We start from the raw sequence: 27342 nt of genomic DNA, 5'->3' as shown, positions 1-27342 counted from the left end.
ATCCTGACCCCCTGAGTTCAAGAGTCTGTGAGCAGTCCTGGGAAATCAATTTGGCACTGGGCAGTTGATCAGTATTTTTCCCAGGCACACAAATGGACTTCATGTGTCCATAACACAAAGAGGGATGATTCTCAGCTTGGACCCTTATGAGAGTGTCTGGACCCTGCCCTCAGTGAAATGAAAAACTCTGGGTGTCCCCTTTGTGGAAGGGAGTGTAACTAGCGTGGCAGGCTGGGGGTGGTGGTGGGGGATGCGGGAAGAGGGGAGGGAGAGGGAAATGGGATTGACATGTGAAGCAAGCTATTTCAAATTAAAGTAATAAAAATAGCAAAGGTTATCGTCTGATTAATTTTAGAGGCATTCCATCTTTTGGATTTCATGAGAATATAATCATCATGAGATGCTTACTACATTTTTCTTCCTCCTCTTCTGTATTTCCCTATTATTTCATCATCTTCTCTTATACACAAACACTGAATTCGTCCTGTGTTTCACAATCCAGTATGCATTTTTCCATTTTGTAAATAGCAGTCAAATCTTTGTAGAATCATGCAGTGTGTATTCAAATGCCATCAACTTTATGGATGTGTATCTGGTATGTAATGCCTCCAGTAATATCAGAAGCATTTTCAGTGCATGTCTTGTGGTTTGTGTGTTCTGTCTGATGATGCTTATCTATTGTAACCTACCACTCATTAACTCTCCTTAAATTTCTAAATTTCAGTTATAGATATTCCTAAATAGAGAAGTTGTTTTTGTAACTCTAATTCTTGCTAATGTGTCTGATCATGACCCTCATGAGGGTCTCATTGTGCTCCAACTTTGTGAAAAACAGAGTAAAAGTTTCCCTCATGCCTTAAACAGTCAAATACAAATTTTGAGTGCTTTCCTATAGAAAATATTCTTAAAGACTTCCTTGTGACAGGCAAAGAAAACAGATAGTGAAATCACTATGAGTACATTGTCAGAGTTCACAGCCAGTTGAATCAGAAATGTCGATTTTTAAACTGTATTGTCTGTTCTCCTTGGCTATTCATAGCAAATAGTTTCATTGTATTTCTCCGAATTCTGGATCAGGAATAGGTGCATAGAAACGGGCATATGAGGTACTGAGTTTTAAGAAGCTGAGATAGGAAATCATGAGAAGTAGTAAGATCTAAGATGTCTTAATTACCCAAGAGCAGAAAACGTTAGATTGCGGTGGTTAAAATAGGTTTTACAAAATGACATTCACATAACAGGTCTTTTCAATGAAAAAGCACAGAGGGATCAATAATATTTGTTGAACATTTCAGATGATTTGACAAGGGAATTCTATACTATGTCATTTGAATAACAATGGACTGAAAGGATATGGATGGGATCAACATTCCATGAATCAAAACATAAGTGCAAAGACAGTGAAATCATAGACAAACTATTTTTTGGTTCCCTCGTGTCATAGATCCTGTGGTTCTGATATCTCCTGTCATAGAATGGAGGGACCTGCACAACAGAGTAAGATTCAATGCTTACCACTCCCACCTGAATGTTAAGAGGACTTTGAATTTCCCACCTGCAACTAATTAGAAAAAATAATATCCTGGAAATAATTGTGTCCTGACAGTTATTTCTAGCCTGAACTGCTATTGGCAGTGGTCCTCAAACACCGACAGGGTATGTCTTCTATAACAAAGTTGTGATTGTTGTGACTTTTTCTATACCTGACTGTAAGATATTAATGAAAATATATTAAGAGAAAGGACGCCACATGTTGTTTATGGTTTTTATGTCAATGTAAGGATAATTCTTGAAATTGACTAGCTCTTTGGTGAGTTAGTTCAGGAACTGCTAAATACTGTACATACAGAAGAATCAAATAGTCCATGGACTTCACCTGTATTTGTTTTCAAAAAAGTCTTGGAATTGGACTGTGGATACTTATATGAAAACTATCATCCTGGTAATTCAGCCTATGGGCACTCAACATCATGGGTTGCAACTACCTTTTATAATACCTAAAGATTGGAGAATTGTAGTTATAGATTGAAAAGATTACTTCTTCATTATATCATTAAAAGAGAAACAGAGAAATGTTTTCCTTCACAGTACCTACCTATGTCAATTCTAAACCAGTAGAGTGATTTCAGTGGAAGGTGTTGCAAAAGGAATGTCAAATAGCCCGACTTTCGGCCAGTATTTTGTGCAAAACCCTTAGAAATCATTCATAAACAAGTTATATCATCATTAATATATCATTATATGTATGACATATTACATTCTGATTAAAATAAAGGTACTTTGGAAAAGACATTTGAAGAAGTACCATAAACGTTGCCTCTCTGGTGATTAAAAATTACCACAAAAATATGAGGACATACCATTAATTATTTAGGTTATTAAATGGACTCACAGAAAATTAGACCACAGAAAGTACAGATCAGAAGAGATCGTTACAAGACTCTTAATGATCTTCAAATCTACTTGGAGAAATCTCTCAACAACAGACAATTATAGGAGAAGTACATGACTTAAAACACCTGAATATGGGCTTAAAATAGACAAAGACCTAAATAGTTGACAAATACTATCTGCTGAGGCTGAAAAGAATTAGATTATGTTATAAAAAGAATATTAGAAACACAAATGGACCATGTGTATCCAAAACTAGACTGCATTCTGGTTATTTTACCATCTAGAGAGTACCACACAGGAAGATTAAAACACAGGCAGGACTGCATACTTCAATGGGTATTCCTTCCACATAAAAGGAATTAAAAATTGGTAACACATAAAGAAAGGCTCTCTGATGTGATATTAAAAGATAAGTTAAGGCTTTGTCAATACTGGGAAGATACCCAGCCAAAATTATTGTACCTTTAAGTAATGAGGAAATTTCCTCCTAATGGAAGGGTAATGAATATAGCCTAATGGCCTGCACTAGCATTTTGGAAAAAATTAGTATCAATAATCCCAAAACAGAGAAAATCAAATTCATAAAGAAACAATTTGGATTCTTCCGCATATTTTGAGATAAACGTCTAATTCTGGAGTTTTTTCATTCTACACTGATGCAAAAAATGAGGTAAGGCAAATAATATATATATATATATATACATATACATATATATATGAGATATATGAGACACATCATATCCCATATTTACCTTGGTTGCCAGTTTCCTCTTGTACATACTTGCCACAATAAATATTTGCCTATACCCCCATTGAGTGAGCTGTTTACCTTTAAATACTTTGGTGTGTATAATCATGAGTTTTAACACTTGGGGTAGGACTGAAGCCTTACACAGCAAAATTGTTTTAGATGCCCTTCCTAACATAGATATTTTCCAGAGTATTGACAGTGGCACTTTTAAATGAGTTGATCAACTTCTTTACTCTGAAAGAAAGGGATTTTCTATAAGATCTTGAGAAGTGCACAGCAACCTAGAATTCCCTTGATAGATTCTGTGTGAGAACTGAGTACATTACCACTATGCTATTACCAGTTTTTCTATTCAGTTTCCTTTTCATTAAACATTTTAGGTACAGGTATCCATTCAACACATGTCAGCACTCCTAAAGATTTCATTTATGGTATCTCAGAGAAATAAAAAAATGTTGTTTGATCTTCATTTGTGTGGATCACAATGATTCTGAGTATAGCATTTGTGGTTCATTAGCATCACACTTGAGAAGCAGAGTGTGTCTGTTTCTGTTGCTAAGGTCTGTGTGCAACTACCTAGTTCTCTTTCTTTTCATTGGAGTGTTTTGAGGAGGCATAGATCTTACTGAAGTGCATGTTGGAATTTTATCTGTTTGCCATCTATAAGGTTTTTGAATGGAATATTCTCCTCATTAAACACACATGTTATAAAAAAGCTGAACATCATTCTTCCCAAGTTAGTTGTCAAATACTACTCTGGTGACTTATACTACATCATCAAAAAAGTACAATATAATCCTCTAATAAATTTTAAGAGCCAATCAATGTTTTGAATTTCATGAGAATATATACATCATTAAATGTTTGTTTTATTCATTTTTCTCATCCTCCTGATCTCCCTTATGTTTTCATACTCATTTCTGCCACACAACCACTGAGGTTGTCTGGTGTAACACAGTCCATTAGAGACATTGAAGTTTGTCAACCAGTTGTCAGTAATATGCAGGAACCTGCCATGTGTATACTACTGCCATCAACGTCATGGGAATGTATATTATTGAAAAACTATTCCTTGGATGCCTGAAGTCTTAGATCCCCAAGGTCTGAAATCACCAGTCATAGTGAGGAGTTACCAGCAGAGCAGAATAGAATTCAGTGCTTACCTATCAAGCCTGAATGGTAAGAGTCCTTTGTAATTCCAACCTGCAACAAAACAGAAACACAAAATGTATTGAATGGAATTGTATCCTGACTGCTATATCTAGCATGAACTTCTAGAGAAGTGGTCTTCAAACACAAAGATCGGGCATCAATACCAAAGATATGTTTGTTGTGTCTCCTTCTATTCCTAGCTGTAATATTATAATGAGAATGTGTTCAGAAAAAGGATGCCAGGTGTTCTTTTTGGTATTTATGACAATATTAAAATGATTCAGGGAAGGCAGTTGTTCATTGGTGTGTGTCATCACGTGGTTTATTGCTTGTGTTTTTGCTGAAGTCTAGCACATCAACAGCCTTCTAGATGCCCTTCCTATTCTAGGTTTTTCCAGAATATTTGGACACTGCACTTGTAAATGAGATGGTAAACGTCTTTTCTCTGAAAGAAAGGCATTTTCTATAAGAACATGAGAAGTGCACAGCAACCTAGAATTCCCTTGATGGTTTCTGTGTGATAACTGTGTACATTAGCACTACACTAGGACAAGTTTCTATAATCAGTTAAATTTTCATTAAAAATATTTATGTGTAGGTATCCTTTCAACAAATGTCAGCACTCCTAAAGACTTTCCTTCCTGATATCTCAGTGAAACATAAAAAATATTCTATTGTCTACATTTGGATGGATATTAATGATTGTGCCTATAAGGTTTGCTGTTCATCAGTGTTACACTTGAGAAACTGAGTGTGTCTGCTTCCTTCTCTATGTTCTGTGTGCAAATACCTATATCTCTGTGTTCTCATTGGAATGTATTCAAGATTTGTGGACCAAAGTAAAATGTTTCTTGCAAGTCAGAATATATCTGTGCAACCAAAAGTTGTCTGAGTGCAATGTGCTCCTTATTAAATAAATACATCTTAAAAAACATGAAGGTCATTTTTGCCAATTGGGTGTCAAACACTACTCTTGTGACATGGATCACTTCATTAAATAAAGTACAATATTCTCCATATTTTTTGATGATAGTTGTCGGTGCTTATTCTTTCAGAAGGTGTAAGTGGATTGATGTGGTGTCTGGATGGTCAGATGACCACTGGCATCCAGATATGTTCAGTAATATTACGGAAAAGCAATGATGGTAATCTCCCAATGCTGGTAATTAGTGGCAGGAAGAAGAAACTGCAGCCTCTAAAATTGAAGATAATGGTGGCAGGGAATCTTCCAATCTCCTGTTCTTTTCCCAAGTATAGTAATGTAATAAGTATTGCTTAGGAGATGCTCAGTGATGATTTCACTGATTCAACATTCATTTATTTCTCCTAAGCTGCCATTAGTCAATGCCTTAAAAACATAGTAGACTGTTTGTTGCTGTTAGTATTACAGTTAGTGTTTCATAATGTGATGTGTGAAATGATACATCATTTTGCCACACAAAGAACTACTGTAACCTTAAAGTTTTGGAGAACAAATCCAGTCTGCACAAATATCTGATATGTTTCAAAAGGGATGAGTGCTAGCCACAGTTGGGAATTATCCCTGTTGTCAAGAGGACCTCCTATCTGGACCCCAGATTGGCAAAGTCATGAGTCAATCAATGTGCTCAGAGACTTTTTGTCATCATTGATCCAGACAAGTGCCCTCTCAACACAGGAGTGTTTCCATTGTCACAGGAAAGTTAGAATAGCTAGTCTTTATGACTTTGATGTGTATGTTAAGGACAGTGCAGTTGTCTTGTTGCACAGGTTGTGAACAGAGGCATTGAACAACAGGTAGAATGAATATATGGGCTCCTGCATGTTCAGGCATACATCAGCTGAAAGAATTTCAATGTCCAATTTGCCTGCATTATTCATATGAAAGAGAAATTTCACAGAGATTTCGATGGTTTCATTTTATAAACTGAAGTCTGTTTTATATAAAAATGTATCAAATAGAGCGAGTCCAGCTTCAGGTGAGATTGAGTCTCCGGCAGGGACCGCCCACCCTTCCCCCATCCCCCTTGATGTTTGGGGCCGCTCCTGGAATCCAGAAGACCCGCCCACACAGGAAAGACATCAGCCCCTCCAAGACCCCAACCCCAGCGAGTCCAGCTTCAGGAAAGACATCAGCCCCTCCAAGTCCCCAACCCCAGCGAGTCCAGCTTGAGGACCCAAACTCCGTGTCAGGATCCCCAGCTTCAGCTGCAGGAAGGAAGGAGACCAGTGGAGACGGAAAGTCCCCACCAGCACCCACTGAAAGAAGAGATGGGAAGAAGACAGAATAAGAGATCACTCAGCAATAGAAACACCAACATGACCCCACCAGAATCCAGGGATCCAATACCAGCAAGACCTGAAAAGCACTACATAGACGAAGAAAAGGAGACAGACCTTAAAAATTATTTCATGAAGATGATGGACACCCTCAAAGAAGAAACGAGGAAATCCCTTAAAGAAATAGAAGAAAAAACAAACAAAAAATCCATGAAATGGGGGAAAATTCAAGAAATAAACAAATCTCTCAAAGAATCTAAAGAGCACCAAGAAAGAACAACCAAAAAAAATGAAGGAAACAACTCAAACAGTTGAAGGATTGAAAGCTGAAATAGAAACGATAAAGAATGAAGGGATGCTGGAAATAGAAAAGCTGGGTAAACGATCAGAACTACAGATGCAAGTATCACCAATAGAATACAAGAGATAGAAGAGAGAAACTCAGGTGTTGAAGACTCATTAGAGGATATAGAGTCGTCAACCAAAGAAAATCTCAACCAACAAATCCTTAATACAAATTATCCAGGAAATATGGGACACCGTGAAGAAGCCAAACCTGAGAATAATAGGTAGAGAAGAAGGTGAAGAAATTCAACTTAAAGGTACAGAAAACATATTCAACAAAATCATAGAAGAAAACTTCCCTAACCTAAAGAAAGATATGCCTATGAAAGTACAAGAATCTTACAGAACACCAAATAGGCTCGACCAGAAAAAGAAGTCACCTCGCCATATAATAATCAAAACATCAAACCTACAGAGTAAAGAGAAAATATTAAGAGCAGCTAAAGAAAAAGGCCAAGTAACATACAAAGGCAGACCTATCCGAATTACACCTGACTTCTCAATGGAAACGATGAAAGCCAGAAGATCCTGGACAGATGTCCTACAAACGCTAAGGGAACAAGGATGCCAGCCCAGACTACTATATCCAGCAAAGCTCTCAATTACCATAGATGGAGATAGCAAAATATTCCATGACAAAGACAGATTTAAACAATACGTATCCATGAATCCAGCTCTACAGAAAATGCTAGAAGGAAAACCTAGAGCCAAGGAAGATAACTACATTCACAAAGACACGGGCAATATATAATCACACTTTACAAAACACCAAAAGAAAAAGGGAGGAGAAACTAAACAAAATAACTTCACTAACAATAAATCAAGCACAAGCAAGGATCACCAATCAATGATCATTAATATCCCTCAATGTCAACGGCCTCAACTTGCCTATAAAAAGACACAGACTAGCAGAATGGATGCGAAGACAGAACCTTTCCTTCTGCTGCATACAAGAAACACATCTCAACATCAAAGACAGACGTTATCTCAGAGTAAAGGGTTGGGAAAAGGTCTTCCAATCAAACGGTCCCAAGAAACAAGCGGGTGTAGCAATCCTAATATCTAACAAATTAGACTTCAAATTAAAATCGATCAACAGAGATGAAGAAGGAGACTGCATATTCATCAAAGGAAAAATACATCAAGACGAAGTCTCAATTTTAAACATCTATGCCCCAAATACAAAGGAACCTACATTCGTGAGAGAAACATTACTAAAGCTCAAAATGCACATAAAATCTCACACACTAATAGTAGGAGACTTCAACACTCTGCTCTCACCACTAGAAAGGACCTCCAGACAGAATCTTAACATAGAAACAAAAGAACTAATAGAAGTTATGACCCAACTGGGTTTAACAGACATCTATAGAACCTTCCACCCAAATACAAAGGGATATACCTTCTTCTCGGCACCACATGGAACCTTCTCTAGAATTGACCACATAATAAGAAACATAGCAAATCTCCACAGATGCAAAAAAATTGGAACAACCCCCTGCATCTTATCAGACCACCATGCATTAACATTAGAATTCAACAATAACACAAATCGCAGAAACCCTACAAACTCATGGAGATTGAACAATCCACAATTGCACCATCCCTGGGTAAAGGAACAAATAAAAAAAGAAATTAAAGACTTCCTCGATTTCAGTGAGAATGAAGACACAACATACACAAACTTATGGGACACTTTGAAAGCAGTGCTGAGAGGAAAGTTTATAGCACTAAGTGCCCACATGAAAAAACTGGAGAACAGTCATACTAGAGAATTAATAGCACAGCTGAATGTTCTAGAACAAAAAGAAGCAAACTCCCCCAGGAGGAGCAGACGCCAAGAAATAATCAAATTGAGGGCTGAAATCAATCAAGTAGAAACCAGAAAAACACTGAGAAGAAACAATGAAACAAAGAGTTGGTTCTTTGAGAAAATCAACAAAATAGATAAACCTCTGTCCAAACTAACCAAAAGACAGAGGGAGAGCATGCTAATTAACAAAATCAGGGATGAAAAAGGGGACATAACAACAGACTCTGAGGGAATCCAGAGAATCATCAGGGCATACTTTAAAAATCTGTACTCCACAAAATTTGAAAATTTAAAGGAAATGGACAATTTCCTGGATAGATATCACTTGCCAAAACTAAATCAAGACCAGATAAACTATCTAAACAGACATATAACCCCTAATGAAATAGAAGCAGTCATCAAAAGTCTCCCAAACAAAAAAAGCCCAGGCCCAGATGGCTTCAGTGCAGAATTCTACCAGAAATTCAAAGAAGAGCTAAGTCCAATACTCCTAAAAGTATTTCACACAATAGAAGCAGGAGGCTCACTGCCAAACTCTTTCTACGAGGCTACAATTACCTTGATACCCAAGCCACACAAAGACACAACTAAGAAAGAGAAGTATAGACCAATTTCCCTCATGAACATTGATGCAAAAATACTCAATAAAATACTCGCAAACCGGATTCAAGAACACATCAGAAAAATCATCCACCATGATCAAGTAGGCTTTATCCTAGCAATGCAAGAATGGTTCAACATTAGACAATCTATCAATGTAATCCACCCTATTAACAATCTGCGAAAGAAAAACCACATGATCATCTCACTAGATGCTGAAAAAGCCTTTGACAAAATCCAGCACCCCATCATGATAAAGGTCCTAGAGAGATCAGGGATAACAGGAACATACCTGAATATAATAAAAGCAATATATAGTAAACCAACAGCTAACATCAAACTAAATGGAGAGAAACTCAAAGCAATTCCTCTAAAATCAGGAACAAGACAAGGCTGTCCACTCTCTCCCTATCTCTTCAATATTGTACTTGAAGTTCTAGCTACAGCAATAAGACAACAAAAGGTGATAAAGGGGATACAAATAGGAAAAGAAGAAGTCAAGCTTTCACTATTTGCAGATGATATGATAGTTTACATAAGTGACCCAAAAAACTCCGCAAGGTTACTCCTAGAGTTGATAAACACCTTCAGCAATGTGGCAGAATACAAGGTAAACTAAAAAAAAATCAGTGGCCCTATTATATACAGATGATGAAGTGACTGAGAAAGAAATCAGAGAAACATCACCCTTTACTATAGCCAAAAACAGTATCAAATATCTGGGGATAATGTTAACCAAGGAAATTAAAGACCTGTATATCAAGAACTTTGAGTCTTTAAAGAAAGAAATCAAAGAATATACCAGAAAATGGAAAGATCTCCCATGCTCTTGGATTGGTAGGATCAACATAATAAAAATGGCAATCTTGCCAAAAGCAGTCTACAGATTCAATGCAATCCCTATCAAAATTCCATCACAATTCTTCAAGGACCTGGAAAGAACATTAATCAACTTTATTTGGAAAACAAAAGGCCCAGGATAGCTAAAACATCCCAACACAATAAAGGAACTTCAGTAGGATCACCATACCTGACTTCAAGCTCTATTATAGAGCTATAGTCCTGAAAACAGCTTGGTATTGGCACAAAATATGCAGGTAGAAAATGAAACCGAAATCTCTAATTTTAACCCACACACCTATGAACACCTGATTTTTGACATAGAAGCTAAAACTGTACAATGGAAAAAAGAAAGCATCTTCAACAAATGGTGCTGGCATAACTGGGTACTGGTATGCAGAAGACTGCAGATAGAATCATGTTTATCACCTTGTACAAAACTTAAGTCCAAATGGATCAAAGATGTCAACATAAATCCAGCCACACTGAAACTTTTAGAAGAGAAAGTGGGAGATACTCTTCAACGAGTTGGTACAGGAGACCACTTCCTAAACTTAACACCAGGGCACAGGCACTGAGATCGACAATTAACAAATGGGACCTTCTGAAACTAAAAAGCTTCTGTAAGGCAAAGGACACAGTCAAAAAGACAAAAAGGCAGGCCACAGAATGGGAAAAGATATTCACTAACCCTACATCTGACAGAGGGCTAATCTCCAAAATTTACAAAGAACTCAAGAAACAAGTCTCCAAAACACCAAAGGATCCAATTAAAAGGTGGGGTACAGAGCTAAATAGAGAATTCTCAGTAGAGGAGGCTAAAATGGCCAAGAGACACTTAAGAAAGTGTTCAACATCCTTAGCCATCAGGGAAATGCAAATCTAAACAACTCTGAGATACCATCTTACTCCTGTCAGAATGGCTAAAATCAAAAACACCGAAGACAGTTTATGCTGGAGAGGATGTGGAGAGAGAGGAATACTCCTCCACTGCTGGTGGGAGTGCCGACTCATACAGCCTCTTTGGAAATCAGTATGGAGATTCCTCAGGAAAATGGGAATTAATATACCACTAGACCCAGCAATTCCACTCTTAGGCATATATCCAAATGAGGCAAGTTCATACAACAAGGGCATCTGCTCCACTATGTTCATAGCAGCATTATTTGTAATAGCCAGAACCTGGAAGCAACCTAGAAGCCCCTCAACTGAACAGTGGATAGAGAAAATGTGGTACATTTATACAATGGAGTATTACTCAGCAGAAAAAAACAAGGAATCTTGAAATTCGCAGGGAAATGGATAGCTCTGGAAGAAACCATCCTTAGTGAGGTAACCCAGTCGCAAAAAGACAAACATGGTATGTACTCACTCATATATGGATTTTAGACATGGATCAGGATAGTGCCAGTTTACACTTCCACTGATAGAGAGTCTAGGAAACAGGAAATAACCTAAAACATATGCATATATGCATAGTACCCAAGATAAGAGGATGGAGACAAGATCCCCTGAATTGATGGGGAACACGGCGAGGGGTGGGGGGGAGTGGGACCTGGGAAGGAGAGAGAGGGTGAAGAGGAAGAGAGTTGGTCATGGGGGAAAAGAAAGTTGAGGGCGTGGGGGTAGAATAGGGGGAAGAGGGAATCATAGGATCGAATACAGATCAGGCACCAGAGCGACCTCGAGTGATATAAAGGGATAACACCAATTGGCAAGCTAAGCAATAGTGGAGAGACCACCTCGAATGCCCATTCCTGATAATGAACTTGATGTCTATAACCATCAGGGAGCCTTCATCCTGTGACTGATGGAAGCAGAGGCAAACACACAATTAATCACTGAACTGAACCCAAGGAACCCAGTGACAGAGAGAGAGGAGTGATGAGCAAATTGGCCAAGAATGGGCTGGCAAAACCAGCAGAGACAGCTGATCTGAACAGGGGAGAGGTCTTGGAACCCAGACTGACAATGGCGAGGCCAGCATAGGACTGATCTGGACCTCCCAAATGTGAGTGTCAGCGAGAAGGCCTGGGCAACCTATGGGGCCCTGAGGTGTGGATCAGTGTCTATCCCTGATATACAAACAGTCTTCGTGTGCCTATAGCACAAAGAGGGATGCTCTCTCAGCCTGGACTCTTAGGGCAGTGCCTGGACCCTACCCAGAGTAAAATGTCAGACTCTGTTATCCCCTAAGTGGAAGGATTTGGTAATAGGGTGGGAGGGTGGGGTCGAAGGGGAGTGTGGGAAGAGGGGAGGGAGAGGGAACTGGGATTGACATGTAAAACAAGCTATTTAAAATTAAAAAAATGATAAAATAAAAAATATATAAGATATTAAAATATCTCATCAAAAATGGCTCCAACTTTGTGAGGAATTACAGCAAGGGTATTTCCTGGAACTGAAGCATTCCTATATTGCTCCTGGAGGAATAAGAAACCTAGAGCCTATGGATGGAGCCTGCCTAAACCATCCCTCACGTTGGGAAGACAGCAGAGAGCAAGGGTCGATGGCAGAGGACAGACGGCAGACAGGAGAGGGCAGTGGGCAGAGGGCATAGTGCTGTGTGTGCTCTGGGCACCCTTCCTGGTCCCGATGTCCTTATGCTTGTGAATGAGAGTCCATTACTGTCCTATTAAAAGGCCCATGGAGAAGATGGCCCCATTTCTCACCTGTCCACTAGGCTGAGCTTAAGCGTAATCATATTGAGCATGATTTCTATGTCATCAGATCTTTTTGGGAAATCAGTATGTCATCAGAGACTCAGGTCTCAAGAAGTCATAACTATACCTGCCTAATCACCATAGCAAGATGGATACATTCAAATTTCTTAATTCCCAGGCACTGCCAGCTTAGGATGCCTACACATGTTCTCTTGTATCATTCCTTATCACATGAGCAATGCAAGCCTTTGCAGCTTGGCGTGATTTTCATGTGTTTGAAATTCCATGCCACTGATATGGTGTTTGGGTCGCCACATAATAATGAGATTGTGCATCTAGTCAAAGAGAATAATGCCTGGCCTGATGCACCCTGTCAAACTTTCTCATGTTGCCTGATGCTTGCATGGCTTGAAAAGTTCACTATTCTTAAAAAAAGGAAAAGGTATGAGTTTGCCTTACTGATAGGTACATAAGTGCACTAGAACACTGGGAGTATCCTTCTTTTATGAGCCCCATAAAAGTAACCTAATGATATCTTGGCAGTCCAGGGCCTGCATTTTGGACATTCCTGAGCAACCGCTTTCTATTTCGTGGCTTTTCACCCTTCTGACCCAGCGAGAAGATGAAGCTCTTGTCCTTGAAGTACCAATTAGTATGGGAGGTAGATAGACACCCCAAGGCAGGGATTTGAAGATCACTTTAACCTATCACTTAGCTGTGCAATGGACAGGGCCTAAATGTCCTGACCCAATCCTTGTGTCCCACCTCCTTGATACTGCTTTGAATTCTATGAGACAAGGCAGTTTGAATTACCATCCTTTCCTCCGGTTTTTGTCATAGGGGATTCCCAAAATGAAGGGAGAAGACACATTCTTTAATGCAAGTGTCACTGGATTCAAAGAAATAATGCTTTCTCTTATTTGAATGCAGAGGTCTAAAAGAGAGGAAGGCACATAGCCAGATATTTCAACTTACCTGAAAGTGAAATGACTGGGGCACCAAGTAGGCATCTTGGATCATTGAAATGCAGTATAGAACAGACAGAAATGAACAGAGTTCTGAGACCTGGCAGCCTTGACATACATAGATTGCCCCAAAAAGTGCCTTCTGAAACAGACTAAGTGCTCTCCTATCAAAGCACACCAGGATCTGACACGATTCCTCAGACAAGGAAACACTCCTGGGTGAATGAGGTCTGTGCACTGGCCCAGGAGAATGGCCTGAGTAGATTAGGCCCCCATTTCTCCCCTGTCCTTTATCCTGGGCCACAGCATAATCCTATTGAGCATGATTTTTATGTCATAACCTCTGTTCATGACATTGGTTTGTCATCATAGACCCGGGTCCTCAGAAGGCAGAGCTATACCTGATAGTGGGGCACAAACAATGCTGCTTACCAGGATGAAAAAGACCATCTAGAAGGTAAGTCTTGGCAAGCTTCAGCCAAATTATCATCCAACATTAGGCTCCTGTATGGGATGAAGCAGAATCTGGTCTGTTAGCGTCCCATAATGTCATCTCAGAATCAGAGGAATTGAAATGCCCAGCTTCTTAACACAGAAAACTCTCTACATGATAGTTTTGGGCTAATTCTTTTTTTTTGTTTTTATCAGACAGGGTTTCTCTGTATTGTTTTCGAGGCTGTCAGTCCAGCCCAGCCTCGAATTCACAGAGATCTGCCTCCCGAGTGCTGGGATTAAAGGCGTGTGCCACCACCACCCAGCTATTGGGCTAATTCTTAATCAAGTCGTTTTAGAGATAATGAAAAATTTTAATGTTGTTACTCGTTTCTACCCATAGAAAAGTTTAATCCTTCAAATGCTTCACCCTCATCCTCACTGCCTGCATTCATAGCATTAGCTGACAGACCATTTAGAAGGCATATAATAGGTCAGCTGAAAATATGTTACCTTCTGATCAGGCAATGTTTCTTACAAAGTCCAAGACCATTCATGTGCAGTTCTTTGTAAAGATCTATCCCATTTCACTCTGACATCACTGCATAATCACCAATTTAATATGTGTACCCTCAAGGTTTCTTATGTGCCAATCATCGACTGCTAGGATAGCTACAATTGTACACTTGGCCCATTTCTTATGACATATGCAACGGAAGCCTTTGCAGCATGGGATTTCATTCATGTGTTTGAAATTCCTTGTCACTGCTGTGTGGTGAGTGCATCACACATATTGATGAGCCTGTTCATCTAGGCAAATTGTGGAATACCTGGCCAGATGCACCCTGTCAAATTGTCTCAGTTAGGATGAAGCCTACTTTGCAGGAAAAGTTCACTAATCCTAAGGAAAGGAAAAGTTATCTGTGTTTGTCTAACTGATATTTTCATTTCTGCACTAGATTACTGTGTGTGTCTGTCTGCCTCATGAGCCGCAGAAAAGTAACATAGTGATCTCCCTGCTATTGAGGGCTTGCATAGTAGATATTCTGGAGCACTGTCTATACAAGTTTGGAGCATGTCACCCACCTGAGCAGCAAGAACATGAAGCACTTGCCCTGACTGTAAAAATCAATATGTTAGTTAAATAGATACCCCAAGGCAGGGATTTGAAGATCACATTCACCTTCAATGAGCTATGCAAGGAAAAGGAACTGAACTTCCTGACCCAATCCTTGTGTCCCACCTCCGCAAACAGTCACTTTTCTGTTTCCCAGTACCTATTACTTGGAATTCTACAAGATAAGGCAGTTTGAATTACCACCCTTTTCTCATGGTTTTAGGCCTAGGGGATTCCAAATAGGAAGGGAGGGCCCGAGTTGTATGTCTTAAATATCACTGCATTCCTAGAATGTCAGGCTTTCTAATGTTTGAAGGCAGATATCCAAAAGAAACTTAGGCACTTAACCTGAACTTTCCACTTACCTGAATGTGAAATGACAGGGTTTCAAGTGTGTATCCTGGATCACTGAAATGCATAACAAAGGAGTTGGATATGAGCAGAGTCCTGATGCAGGCCAGCATTGACATACATAGATTTCCCCAACTAGTGCCTTCTGAAGCAGGACTCATGCTCTCCTAAAGAAGAGCACCTGGACCCAATAGGATTCCTAAGACAGGGAGCCACTCCTGCTGAAAACATTTTAGCTTCTGACCAGGCACTATGTCTTACAAGGACCTACACCATTCATCTCCAGTTCTTTGCACAGCTCTATCATATTTCACTGTGAAATCATTGTCCATCACCATTGTTGGAAGGGTAGATTTAAGGTTCTTTATAGCCAAATCACTGTGTGCATAGGATACGTAAACCCGTACTCTTGGCACATTTCATATCACATATGCAACTTAAGCCATGACAGCTTGGGGTGTCATTCATGTGGTTGAAATTCCATGCCACTGATTAGTTGGGAGAGTGTCTCGACAAATAATGAGCCTGTGCATCTAGTTAAAAATAGAATGCCCAGGCAGATCCATCCTGTCGAATTACCTCATGTTGCCTGATGCCTGCATGGCAGGAAATGTTCACTAATCCTAACGAAAGAAATGATATCTGAGTTTGCCTAACTGATGTGTACATTTGTGCACCAGAACACTATGGGTCTCTGAATCCATTATGAGACCCAGAGTAGTATACAATTTTTCTCCTTGCAGTTGTATGCCTGAAAGTTGGTGCATTCTTTGTTTTTTGCTTTTACAAGACAGGATTTCTCTGTATTGTATTGGAGGCTGTCGTTCCAGCCCGGCATCGAACTCACAGAGATCTGCCTGTCTCTGCCTCCTGAGTGCTGGGATTAAAGGCATGCACCACCACCACCTGGCTGCAAGTTGGGCATTCTTAAGTGCCATTTTTGAAAGTTTGGAGCATTTCAAACTCCTGACACAGCAAGAACATGAAGCTCTGTTGCCAGAAGTAACATACATCATGGGAATTCAATAGACACCCCAAGGCAGGATTTCCAGATCACAATCACCTATCACTGAGCTATGCAAAGAAAAATTCCTGAACATCCTGACCCAATACTTGTGTCCCACATCAGGGAACAGTCACTGCTCTGTTTCACAGTACCCACTACATTACAAGATAAGGCAGTTTGAATTATGACACTTTTCTCATGGTGTTAGGCCTAGTAGATTCCCAAAACGAAGGAAGACCACAAGTCGTATGCCTTAAATGTCACTGCATTCCTAGAACATCATGCTTTCTAATGTTTTAAGGCAGAAGACCAAAAGAGACCTAGGCACTTAACATGAGCTTTCTACTTACCTGAAGGTGAAATGACTGTGTTAGAAGACTGCATCCTGGAGCACTGAAATGCAGAAGAGAATAGATGGACATGAGCAGAGTGCTAATTACGGCCAGCATTGACATACATAGAATGCCACAACTAGTGCCTTCTGAGTCAGGACTCATGCTCTCCTAAATAAGAGCACCTGGACCTCGGAGGATTCCTCATACAGGGAACGACTACTAGGTGAATGAGGGCCTGTGCACTGGCCCAGGAGAATGGCCTGAGTAGATTAGGCCCCCATTTATCCCCTGTCCTTTATCCTGGGCCAGAGTATAATCCTATTGAGCATGATTGTTATGTCATAACCTCTCTTCATGACATTGGTTTGTCATCATAGACCCGCGTACTCAGAAGGCATAGCTATACCTGATAGTGGGACACATACTGTGCTGCTTACATGGATGACAAACACCATCTAGAAGGTAAGATTTGGTGAGCTTCAGAAAAATGGTCAGCCAGCATTAGGTTCCTGCAAAGGATCAAGCAGAATCAGTTTTATTAGTCAAGGAAAATTTAGAGTCCTCACATGTCATGTCAGATTCAGAGGATTTGAAATGCCCAGCTTCTGAACACCCAAACTCTCTAAACAACAGTTGGTTTCAATTGTTTATCAAAGTCGTGGTATAGATAATGAAAATTTTAATGCTTTTACCTGTTCGCTACCCGTATACCAGTTTAACACTTCAACTGTTTCACACACCTCACTGCCTGTATTCAAAGCATTAGCTGACTCATCATTTAGAAAGCATATAATTCGTCTGCTGAAAACATATTACCTTCTGATCAGGCAATGTTTCTTACAAATTCCAAGTTCATTCTTGTCAAATTCTTTGCAAAGCTGCAACCCATTTGACTCTGACATCATTGCCTAATCACCATTGTCAGATGAGTACCCTCAAGTTTCTATATTTGTGAACCACCACCTGCTAGGATAACTCCACCTGTACTCTTGGCCCTTTTCTTATGACATATGGAAGGGAAGCCTTTGCAGCTTTGGATGTCATTCATGTCTTTGAAATTCCTTGCCAGTGATATGTGGTTAGTGTGTCTCTAAATAGTGATGAGCCTGTTCATCTAGGCAAAGAGGGGAATGCCTGGCCAGGTGCACCCTGTTGAATTGCTTCAATTAGGCTGATGTCTGCATGCCAGGACAAGTTCACTAATGCTCAGAAAATTAAATTGTATCTTTGTTTGTCTAACTTATATTTACCTGTTTGCACTAGATTACTGTGCGTGTCTGTCTGCATCATGAGCCCCAGAAAAGTAACAGTGATCTCTGTGCTGTTTAGTGCTTGCATATTGGACATTCTTGAGCACCGTATATACATATTTGGATCATGTCAACCTCCTGACCCAGTGAGAACATGAAGCTCTTCTCTGGATGTAGCAATTGGTATGGCAGGTAAATATACATCCCATAGCTGGTATTTGAAGGTCACAATCACCTATCACTGAGCTATGCAAGAAAAAGTTCCTGAAAGTACTGACCCAATCCTTATGTCCTACCTCTGAGAACAGTCACTGCTCTGTTTCCCAGTACCTCCTAATTAGAATTCTACAAGATAAGGCAGTTTGAATTAACACCCTTTTATAATGTTGTTAGGCCTAGGGGATTCCCAAAAGGAAGAGCGAGCCCAAGTTGTATGCCTTTAATGTCACTGCATTCCCAGTAGGTCATGCTTTCTAAGGTTTGAATGCAGATTTCCAAAAGAGACCCAGGAACTTAACATGAATTTTCAACTTACCTGAATGTGAAATGACTGAGGGATAATTCTGCATCCTGGATCACTAAAATGCAGAAGAGAAGAGATGGAAATGAGCAGACTGCTGATTCGGGCCAGCATTGATATACATAGATTGCCCCAACAATTGCCTTATTAGGCAGGCTCAGTGCTCTCATACAGCACCTGGACTTCACAGGATTCCCCAGAGAGGGAAACATGCCTTGTTGAAAGAGGTTCTGTGTACTGGCCTATGAAAATGGCCAGAGGAAACAAGGCCCCCATTTCTCCCTGTCCTTTATTGTGGGCTTCAGCATAATCACATTGAATATGATTTTTATGTCATCACCTGTCTTCATGACATTGGTTTGTCATCAAAACCGGGTCCTCAGAAGGCATAGCTATACTGGATTGTGGGACACAAATAGTGCTGTTTACTAGGATGACAAATACCATGTAGGATCTAGGTTTCGGTGATCATCAGACAAATGGTCTGGGGGCATTAGGCTCCTGCAAGCGATCAAGTGGAATCAATTCTCTTATTCAAGGAAAATTTTCCATCACCATAGTATCATGTCAGTGTCAGAGCAATTGTAATGACCTGTTTCTGAACGTCCAAACTCTTGAGCAAGATATTGGGGGCATTTGATAATCAAAGCAGTGGGATAGATCATGAAAAATTAAAACAATGATTACCTGTTTGCCACCCCTAGACAAGTTTAACCCTTCACTTGTTTCACTCTCATCCACACTGCCTGCATTCATAGCATCAGCTCACTGACCATGGGGAAGGCATGTAGTATGTCTGGTGAAAATTTTTAGCTGTTGATCATGTACAGTGTCATAAAAGTTCCAGCCTGTCATTTGCAGTTCTTTGCACAGCGCTATCCCATTTCCCTCTGAAATCACTGACTAATCAGTATAGTAAGATGGTTATACTCAAAGTTCATAATTGTGCAAGCACAGCCTGCTTAGGATGCCTACACACATTCTATTGACACATTCCTTATCACATGAGCAAAGGAAGCCTTTGAAGCATGGGATGTCATTCATGTGGTTGAAATTCCATGCCACTGATGTGTGGTGAGTGGGTCTCCACATTATGATGACTCTATGAATCTAGGCAAAGAACAGAATGCCTGGCCAGATGCACCTTGCCTAGTTGCCTCATTTGGCCTGATGCCTGCAAGGCAGGGCAAGTTCACTAAAGTTAATGAAAGGAAAATATATCTGAGTTTGCCTAACTGATATGTTCATTAGTGCACTAGAACACTGAGAGTCTCCTTCTGCCTTATGTAACCTAGAGAATTAATCAAGTGATCTCCCTGCAGTTGAGGGTTGTAAACTGGACATTCTTAAGTACCCTATTTGCAAGTTTGGAGCATGTCACCCTCCTAACACAGTGAGAACATGAAGCTCTTTCTCGGCAGTAACAATCAGCAAGGGAGGTAGAAAGTTACTGCAAGGCAGGGATTTCAAGATCACATTCAGCTATCACTGAGCTGTGCAAGGGACAGTGCCTGAATGTCCTGATCCAATTCTTGTGTCCCACCTCCCTGAACAGTCACTCCTCTGTTTCCTAGTATCTACTACTTGGAGTTCCACAAAACAAGGCAATTTCGATCAACAGTCTATTTTTATGGGCTTAGTCCTAGGGAATTCCCAATAGGTAGGGAGAGCACAAGTTCATTGCCTTAACTGTTACTGCTTTCATAGAATTTCATGATTTCTAATGTTTGAAGGCAGAGATCAAAAAGATATAAGGCTCTAACCTGATCTTTCCACTTACCTGAAAGTGAAATTACTGGGGCACAATGTCTGCATCCTGGATAACTTAAATGCAGAAGAAAAGAGATGGACATGAGCAGAGTGCTTATTCCTTTCAGCATTGACATACCTAGTTTTTTCCCAACAAGTGCCTTCTGAGGAAGGATCATTGCTTTCCTAAAGAATGGAACAAGACCTCACAGGATTCCCCACAAAGGGAAACAATGCTGGGTGAATGAGTGCTTGTGCAATTGCCAATATAATGACCTGAGGAGACTATGCCCACATTTCTTCCATGTCTTTTTACCCTGGGAATCAGTTTAATGTTATTGAGTATGATTTTTGTGTCATCACCTATATTAGAGACATTCATTTGTCACCATATTCCCGGGACCTCAGAAGGCATAGCTATACCTGATAGCGGGAAACAAACAGTGCTGCTTTCAGGATGAAAAAGACCATCTAGATATTAGGTCTCTGCTAGCTTCGGAAAATGGTCAGCCGGCATTAGGCTCATGCAAGGGATCAAGCAGAATCAGTTTCCTTTTTTTCACATTGTCTCTCATTTTCATCTCTCTCTCTCTCTATCATGTTTGTTTCCCCCATTTTGGTCTCATTATGATAAACTATGTCTAATTTGCTCTCCATGGGTTTTGCTCTATCCATTGTGCCGGGCCTTATTTCCTAATTATCAACAATGAATAGTTGGCTAGGTTTCCAGTTCCAGGGATGAATTCATTCCTATTAATCAGGTCCTCAGTCCAATCTCACACCTCTTGGATTAACCCTAAGATATAAATGCTGCTATTATATGCATGTAGACATGCTGTTCCTTATGATGTGTAGGTGTCACAGATGCCTAATACTATTGAATGCTTTTCTCCCTTGGAAGCTTGTATAGCACCCTATGGTACTGTGCAAGCTCATCCTCAGGGAGGAAGAATCCAGGTCAGCTGCAGCTCTATTATTCCTCCATGTCCTGTGTCTGAATTGTATGGCATCTTCACTGAGACTTACTTTTATGTTCTGGGAAGCAACCAATGGCAACAGCAATAGCCTGAGATTTGGAAACTATATGTCTAATATAAGGACTTTGATAGGATGATGGGATATTCTGAAGGCCACTAAGGAAGAATCTATTCTGTATCTCTCTCCTTAACTTGTTAATATCTGATTCCTACCTATACAATCACATTGTATTCCATCTGTACATATCTGCATCCAAATTTCCCTCTATATAAAAATCAAGTCAACCTGGTTTGGAACACACTGTAGTGGTATTATTTAAATTTTAGAGCTAGTATGACGCTGGGACTTCCACATATGAACTTGAGGGTGGGGAGAGGCAAATAATTTGATATGAAGAATAACCTCTGAATATAAGCTTTTAATTTTGATGAAATTCAATGTTGTTCTTGTCATTTGAATTTTTAGGTTCAGATTTAAGGCATCATTGCTAACTCAATAGCCATGAAATTTACCCCTACATATTCTTCTAAGAGTTTTTTCCTCTTTTTTATTTTTCATTATTTATTTTTAAATTTAAATTTAAGTTAGAAACAAGGTTGCTTCATGTGTCAATTCCAGGTCCCACTCCATTTACCTCCCCTCCTCCCCTGCCCTCCCACCAGTCCCCCCAATATCCCCTCATTTTCACAAGGAGGTTGATGCCATCATTGGGGGTGTCAATAATCTGTCATTTCATCCATGGCAGGGCCTAGGCCATCCCCCAAAAGATCAGGGTGAGAGTGCATCTCCCATTGTTGGATGGGAGTCCAGTGTCCATTTGTATAACCAGAATAAATACTGATCTACTGCCCAAGGCTCAGTAGATTCCCTAGACCTCCTCACTGACACCCACATTAAGGGATTCTTGATAAGACCCATGCTGGATTCCCAGGCTGATGCCTGGGATTCAAGAGTTAACCTTTGTCAGGTCAGCTGTTTCTGGGGGTTAAACCAGCCCAGTCTTAATCCCTTTGGTCATAAGTCCTCCCTCACTGTTACTGGCTTTCTTGAGTTCAGCTCAGTGCTGAGCCATGGGAGTCTGCCTCTGCCTTCATCAGCCACTAAATGAAGGTTCTGTTTCTCTGACTCTCCAGCCATGGGATTTTAGGATGGCACTCACCAGATCTATGTCTAAAATCCATATATGAGAGAATACATGCCATGTTTCTTTTTGTGTCTGGGTTACCTCACTCAGGATGGTTTCTTCTAGTGTCATCCATTTGCCTGCGAATGTCATGATTCCTTTTTTTTCTGCTGAATATTACTCCATTGTGTAAATGTACCACATTTTCTCTATCCACTCTTCAGTTGACGGGCATCTAGGTTGTTTCCAAGTTCTGGCTATTACAAATAATGCTGCTATGAACATAGTGGAACAGACATTCTTGTTGTATGAATGGGCATCATTTGGATATATGCCTAAGAGTGGAGTTGCTGTGTCTTGTGGTAGGTTTATTCCAATTTTTCTGAGGAATCTCCACACTGATTTCGAAAGTGGCTGAACAAGTTGGCACTCCCACCAGCAATGGAGGAGTGTTCCCCTTTTACCTCATCCTCTCCAGCATAAAATGTCGTTGGTGTTTTTGATTTTAGCCATTCTGATAGGAGTGAGATGGTATCTAAGAGTTGTCTTGATATGCATTTCCCGGATGGCTAAAGATGTTGAGCACTTTCTCAAGTGCCTCTTAGCCATTTTGGACTCCTCTATTGAAAATTCTCTATGTGGTTCTGCAGCCCACTTTTTAATTGGATCCTTTGGTGATTTGGAGACTTGCTTCTTGAGTTCTCTGTAAATTTTGGAGACCAACCCTCTGTCAGATGTGGTGCTAGTGAATATTTTTTCCCATTCTGTGTGTTGCCTTTTTGTCTTGCTGACTGTGTCCTTTGCCTTACAGAAGCTTCTCAGTTTCAGGAGGTCCGATCTATTCAATTTGCATATCAATGTCTGTGATACTGGTGTTAAGTTCAGGAAGCTGTGTCCTGTACCAATTCGTTCAAGGGTACCAACTACTTACTCTGCTAAGAGGGTCCGTGTGGCTGAGTTTATGTTGAGGTCTTTGATCCATTTGGACTTAAGTTTTGTGCATGGAGATAGACATGGATCGATCCACAGTCTTCTACATGCCAGCCTCCAGATATGCCAGCACCATTTATTGATGATGCTTTCTTTATTCCATTGTATATTTTTAGCTTCTTTGTCAAAGATACGTGTGTGGGTGAATATCAGGGTTTTAAATTTGATTCCATTGGTCTACCTGTCTATTTTTGTGCCAATACCAAGCTGTTTTCAGGACTATATCTCTATAATATAGCTTGAAGTAAGGTATGGTGATGCCTCCAGACATTGCCTTGTTGAACAGGGTTGTTTTGGCTATCCTGGGTCTTTTGTTTTTCCATCCAAAATTGACTATTGTTATTTCAAGGTATTTGAAGAATTGTGCTGGTATTTTAATGGGGATTGCATTGAATCTGTAGATTGCTTTTAGCAGGACTGCCATTTTTACTACATTGATCCTACCTATCCAAAAGCATGGGAAATCTTTCCATTTTCTGATGTGTTCTTTAATGTCTTTCTTTAAAGATTCAAAGTTCTTCTGATACAGGTCTTTCCCTTGTTTGGTTAGCGTTACTCCAAGATATTTTATGTAGTTTGTGGCAATTGTAAATGGCAATGTTTCTCTGATTTCTTTCTCAGACCTTTTATCATCTGCATATCGTAGGGCTACTGATTTCCTTGAATGGATCTTGTAGCCTACCACATTGCTGAAGGTGTTATTCAGCTGTAAGAGTTCCCTGGTAGAGCTCTTTGGGTCATTTATGTAAACTATCATATCATCTGCAAATAGTGAAAGTTTTACTTATTCCTTTCCAATTAGTATCCCCTTGATCTCCTTTTGTTGTCATATGGCTCTGACTAGAAATTCAAGTACAATGTTGAAAAGGTATGGAGAGAGTGGATAGCTTTGTCTTGTTCCTTATTTCAGAGGAATTGCATTGAGTTCCTGTCCATTTATTTTGATTTTGGCAGTTTGTTTGCTGTACATAGCTTTCATTATGAATAGGTATGATACTGTTATCCCAGATCTCTCCAAAACCTTTATCATGAAGGGGTGTTGGATTTTTTAAAGGCTTTTTCTGCATCTAGTGAGATGATCATATTATTTTTGTTTTTCAGTTTCTTTATATGGTGGATTGCATTGGTGGATTTTCGTATGTTGAACCATCCCTGCATCCCTGGGATGAGACCTACATTTTCGTGGTGAATGATTGTCTTGTTGTGTTCTGGGATCCAATTTTCCACTATTTAATTGAGGATTTTTGCATCAACGTTCATGAGGGATATTGGTCTGAAGTTCTCTTCCTTAGTTGTGTCTTGTTGTGGCTTGGGGATCAAGGCAATTGAAGCCTCATAGAAAAAGTTTGGCAAAGACCTTTATGCTTCTATTGCGTGGAATGCTTTGAGAAAAATTGGTATAAGCTGTTCTTTCAATTTCTGGTAAAATTCTGCACTGAGGCCATCTGGACCTGGGCATTTTTTGTTGGGAGACTTTTGTTGACTGCTTCGATTTCCATAGGTGTTATAGGTCTATTTATATTGCTTATCTGTTCTTGATTTAATTTTGGCAAGTGATAGCTATCCAGGAAGTAGTCCATTTCCTTTAAAATTTAGAAATTTGTGGAGTACAGGTTTTCAAAGTATGACGTGGTGAGTCTCTGAATTTCCCCAAAGTCCGTTTTTTCCATGTTCACACACTGCTATTTGGTAAGCTTGGACAAAGTTTTGGCCTTCTTGTTGATTTTCTCAAAGAACCAACTCGTCCTTGCATTGATTCTTTGTATTGTTTTCCTAGTTTCTACTATATTGATTTTAGACCTCAATTTGATTATTTCATGGCATCTACTCCTCCTGTGAGAATTTGCTTCTTTGTGTTCTAGAGCTTTCTGCTGTGCAGTTAATTCTCTAGTATAACTAATCTCCAGTTTCTTCATGTGGGTACTAAGCGCTATGAAATTCCCCCATATCACTGCTTTGAAAGTGTCCCATAAGTTTAGGTGTGTTGGGTCCTCATTCTCAATGAATTCTAGGAATTCTTTAATTTCTCTCTTTCTTTCTCTCTTTCTTTCTTTCTTTCTTTCTTTCTTTCTTTCTTTCTTTATTCCTTCCTTCCTTCCTTCCTTCCTTCCTTCCTTTCTTTCTTTCTTTCTTTCTTTCTTTCTTTCTTTCTTTCTTTCTTTCTTTCTTCTTTGACCCAGGAATTATGCAGTTGTGCATTATTCAATTTCCCTGATTTCTGCAATCTGTGTTATTGTTGAATTCTAATTTTAACGCATGGTGGTCTGATAAGATGCGTGGAGTTATTCCAATTTTTTTGTAGATGCAGAAATTTGATATGTTGCCAAGTATGTAGTTGATTTTTGAGATGCTTCCATGTGGTGGTGAGAAAAATGTGTATTATTTTTTATGTGGCTGGTATGTTCAATAGATGTCTGTTAATCCCAATTGGCTCATTACTTCTATTAGTCCCTTTGATTCTTTGTTGAGTTTCTGTCTTGTATTCCTGTCTAATGGTGAGTGTGGGGTGTTGAAGTCTCCCACTATAAGTGTGTGGGGCTTTATATGAGATATACATTTTATGAATGTTTCTTTTACGAATGTGGATGCCTTTGTATTTGGGGCATAGATGTTCAGAATTGAAACTTCATCTTGGTGGATTTCACCTGTGAAGAGTATGTAATGATCTCCTTCATATTTTTTGGTTGATTTCATTGTATTGTCTAATTTGTTAGATTTAGGATTGTTGCTGTGCTTGTTTCTTGGGTCCATTTGATTTGAAAATCTTTTCCCAACCTTTAACTCTCAGGTAATGTCTATCTTTGAGGGTGAGGTGTGTTTCCTATATTCAGCAGAAGGATGGGTTCTGTGCTCGAGTCCATTCTGTTAGCCTGTGTCTTTTTGTGAGAGAGTTAAGGCCATTAATGTTGAGGAATATTAATGACCATTGATGGCTCATTCTCCCTTGATTCTTAATGGTTGTTATTTGTGGAATTATGTGTGGAATTCCACACCCTTCTTCTTTGGCTTTTGGTGAAGTGGGATTATCTAATGCCTATGTTTTTCTGGTTGTACATAACTTCCTTGTGTTGGAGTTTTTCTTCCAGAACTTTCTGTAGGGCTGGGTTAGTGGATACATATTGCTTGAATATATTTTCATCATGGAATATCTTGTTTTCTCTATATATAGTGACTGAGAGCTTTGCCAGTAATGGTAGTCTGGGCTGGCATGCATGGTCTCTTTGTGTTGGTAGAATATCTATCTAGAACCTTCTCGCTTTCAGAGTTTCTGTGGAGAAGACAGGTGTAATTTTGATAGGTTTGATTTATATGTTACTAACACTTTTCCCTTAGCTGCTCTTAATATTCATTCTTTATTTTGTATATATGGCTTCTTGATTATTATGTGGAGAGGGGAATTTTTTGTTATCCACTCTATTTGGTGTTCTGTAAGCTTCTTGTACCTTCATTGGCTTGTCTTTCTTTAGTTGGGAAACTTTTCTTCTATGATTTTGTTGAGTATGTTTTCTGCCCCTTTGAGGTGGTTTTCTTCACCTTCACCTATACCTATTATCCTTAGGTTTGGTCTTTTCACGGTGTCCCATATTTCCTGGATGTTTTGTGTTAGTGATTTATTGGGCTTAAGATTTTCTTTGGTCGTTGAATCTAATTCTCCTAGTGTATATTCAACACCTGAGATTCTCTCTACTATCTTTTGTATTCTGTTGGT

At 39.6% G+C, this 27342-nt stretch overlaps 1 long non-coding RNA gene and 6 other non-coding genes across 28 annotated transcripts in view; all 7 read right to left on the bottom strand.

The window, feature by feature from the left end:
- LOC106022184 overlaps window positions 1-27342 on the bottom strand; it is a 202162-nt gene that overhangs the window by 115729 nt on the left and 59091 nt on the right. For 21 of the 22 annotated variants that reach the window (XR_005871914.1, XR_005871913.1, XR_005871906.1 and 18 more), the window contains 7 exons: window positions 20574-20617; window positions 18809-18851; window positions 17461-17532; window positions 17039-17081; window positions 15697-15739; window positions 14215-14286; window positions 4309-4348 (listed from right to left, as the gene is read on the bottom strand). This is a non-coding gene — a long non-coding RNA (uncharacterized LOC106022184). Of the gene's footprint in view, window positions 1-4308; window positions 4349-14214; window positions 14287-15696; window positions 15740-17038; window positions 17082-17448; window positions 17533-18808; window positions 18852-20573; window positions 20618-27342 lie in introns of all 22 variants that reach the window. The other variant, XR_005871919.1, reaches the window with a different exon arrangement.
- LOC121135008 lies at window positions 5866-5931 on the bottom strand. Its single transcript, XR_005872201.1, has one exon. It is a non-coding gene; the product is annotated as a small nucleolar RNA SNORD109A (small nucleolar RNA).
- Window positions 12841-12919, bottom strand: LOC121134877. The gene has a single exon (XR_005872085.1). It is a non-coding gene; the product is annotated as a small nucleolar RNA SNORD115 (small nucleolar RNA).
- LOC121134995 lies at window positions 14080-14158 on the bottom strand. The gene has a single exon (XR_005872188.1). It is a non-coding gene; the product is annotated as a small nucleolar RNA SNORD115 (small nucleolar RNA).
- Window positions 17326-17404, bottom strand: LOC121135080. Its single transcript, XR_005872271.1, has one exon. It is a non-coding gene; the product is annotated as a small nucleolar RNA SNORD115 (small nucleolar RNA).
- Window positions 19090-19166, bottom strand: LOC121134879. The gene has a single exon (XR_005872087.1). It is a non-coding gene; the product is annotated as a small nucleolar RNA SNORD115 (small nucleolar RNA).
- Window positions 20862-20940, bottom strand: LOC121134932. Its single transcript, XR_005872138.1, has one exon. It is a non-coding gene; the product is annotated as a small nucleolar RNA SNORD115 (small nucleolar RNA).

Source organism: Mesocricetus auratus, unplaced genomic scaffold (genome assembly GCF_017639785.1).
Source record: "Mesocricetus auratus isolate SY011 unplaced genomic scaffold, BCM_Maur_2.0 Super-Scaffold_100030, whole genome shotgun sequence".
In the NCBI taxonomy this organism is placed as follows: domain Eukaryota; kingdom Metazoa; phylum Chordata; class Mammalia; order Rodentia; family Cricetidae; genus Mesocricetus; species Mesocricetus auratus.
Note: the sequence above shows the minus strand (reverse complement) of the source record. Positions and strands in the feature narration are given on the sequence as shown.